Source organism: Lactuca serriola, chromosome 3, assembly GCF_051521515.1.
Source record: "Lactuca serriola cultivar US96UC23 chromosome 3, Lser_US96UC23_V15, whole genome shotgun sequence".
NCBI lineage: Eukaryota > Viridiplantae > Streptophyta > Magnoliopsida > Asterales > Asteraceae > Lactuca > Lactuca serriola.
This window is the reverse complement of record NC_136410.1, coordinates 94,228,503-94,231,414: the sequence shown is the minus strand read 5'-3', so window position 1 is coordinate 94,231,414 and position 2,912 is coordinate 94,228,503.

Sequence of the window (2,912 nt, the reverse complement as noted above, 5' to 3'; positions counted from 1 at the left end):
TTTATTTTTGGTCACTGTTCATATGTAATGCACTTTAAACCCTAATTCATGCCTAAAATATGTTTTTATCACTTGATTTCATTATTGATAAAACCACTCTACATTATTCTCTGTTTTCAATTTCTCCCATTCATCCAACTCTTTTCTAATCTGTAAAAGTATGGGTCTTACACATATCCATCCCCATTATTTATGAACTAAGAAAAAGGGGCGATGAGTTTATCACAAGGGATGAGAGAGAGAGAGAGAGAGAGAGAGAGAGAGAGAGAGAGAGAGAGAGAGAGAGAGAGAGAGAGAGAGAGAGAGAGAGAGAGAGATATTTATTTTGTTTTTGTTTTTCTTTTAAAATAGGCTTAAATAAATTTAATTATAAAAAAAAAATAAAAATGAAATAAATATCTTTTTATATGGATGAAAGATCATCCAATTAAAGTTTTTAAACCACATGAACTTTAGTTGATAACCTAAAAGCTTAAGGATTAAACTCAATTTTTTTGAAAACCATAAGTCTATTTATAAAGATTTTCCTGTTAAATATCTTTGAAAATCTCAATCCAAACCCTTAATTATTAGATTGGGGTCACGTTAAATTGACATTTATGTATTGAAATTGACGTGCTCTATAAATTTTACAAAAAATATTATGTTTTTAACAACTTCATTTCATATTTATTCTGCGTGCATTATATTTCAATTAGGATAATAAGATGATATATTTTAGTATTTTTTAAGAAATCAACAACACTTTACCTTTATCAGAGATTACAAGTCAACATATTTATTTATTTTATATCTGAAAAATTACTAAAAACGATTAGAAGTGGGCCTTTAAATAATTTCAATTGTTTTATCAGAATATCCAACTAACTACGCAACAAATTACTGTAATACATATATAATTTTCGTATAACCCATTTCTTATTTTTATTTTTATTTTTTTGAAAAAAAAAATACTATCTTAATCCGTATCTAAACTCAAAATTCCAAAAAAAAATCCAGATTCTAAATTTATATATTCTTTTTTAGGCTTTTCATCAAATCCTCACATTCAAAAGTCTTTTAAACAACCTTCCCTTCACATGATTTGTATATGGAGCTTTATTATTTGTTTATTTATTTTTCTGTAAAAATGCAACTTTTACTTTTATTAATCATCAAATGTCGAATTTTTCTTTGTAATTATTGAAAAAGATAGATAGAACATACTTACATTAATGAGAATTTTTTTTGTTTAAATTTTACTTTAATTATTATAGAGTAGAATAGAATAGAATAGAATTGTGTATGGCAAGCACACGTGGCAAAGAGAAGGATGCTTAATATTGTATCTCCCCGATAAACCCTTCTACCAGAACCCACCCACCTTTTAAAAGAAAAAATTAATAAAAAATGAAATAGAAAAGTCTAGTAGACTTCATCAAACTTGTGGACACAAATATTTGGGCAACTATTATTATTTATTTTAATTATTTAATAAATTTTCTTCTGAATAATCTTACCCACATATTATGTGGTCCATCAGCATCCCTCAATCTCTCTCACCTTTAGACAAAATATCAAAAATCTTATCAACAAATCCATTTTTTAAATATTATTCCTTTATTTAATACTACTAGTTATTTTATTTATAGATGAGTAATATACGAGTTTAACCCTGAACCTTTCGATTTTATTTCACAAGGGCTCCAAAGATTCAAGGTTTTTAATATAGCCCCTTTGAATTAAATTCAAACTCCAAATTAGTTGTATTCTAATATGCACTATAAAAACTGTCAACAATAATGAGCAAAATCATTTAATGTCTTTAATTAGCAATGGAAAATGATCATCCACAAAAAGGCCTATTTTTGTATGCTTTTGCAATGAAATTATAAATAATGTTGGTAAAGTTATTAATGACTAAACATAATTAAATAATGCACATTAATAGAAGGTAACCTCTCTATCCAAATTAAATGCCCAACTTTCAACAGTCTCATATGCTTGTTGCAACAGTAAAAATTAAAACACAATTTCATTTAACAGTTTTCTATTGTGGGTATGCAATATTATATACCAAGTTCTTTATATGTTGCAATGTTATCAAACGAAAATATGAAGGTGTAACTATAAAATAATATATATAGTTTAAAGAAGCCAAAGCATGATGGTTGCATGGACTCAAAGCACTGTGTGATGATGTCAACAATATGCATGGTTGATGGGAAACATAGCTTGTGGTTACAGATGGATTTGTTTCACCAAAATTCTAATTTCTTTTGGATTGGAAGCAATACAATAGGATTAGCAAGATGTTAGAAAAAACCAAACTATAGGACATAGCAACTAAAGCCGGATTTTTCAACCAACCTATTCAATTCAATTTAAATTTACTACCCTAATTGGAAATCCTAAAGAAAACTTGTCAAACTATAAAATCGAAAATGAGAGCCTTTTAGGCTTAGATGTACCAAACATCAAATTGTTGTGAAATTTCTAGACAACACAAATAGCAGTAATAATATTTGTGTCAAAACGTTTGTGTTGCCCTCCATTTAAGTTCACTGTATCCGCTCAGTTAACCTAATGCATAACTGAAGAATGATTGGGGAGCTCAAAATTCCATGAACAAACAATAAGTCCCTAAACACCAATAATCAAAGGACATGAAAGATAAAATATGAGTAAGTGTCTCCGCACATCAGTAAGACAAATGATAAAATCTAAATCAATACTCTTTTTTGCAAGATTCATTTGTGTAAGATTATGGTTACAAGAAACCAGCTAACTGAAGATGTTCAACTTGATGCGAACAAGGTTGTTCCATCTAGTTGGAATCCCAATAGTTGACAAAGTATCTGGATCTAAATATCGATGTGCCGAAAAAAATCATGAAGTCTCTAACTCCCATGTGAAGCGATATTGTTGAATCA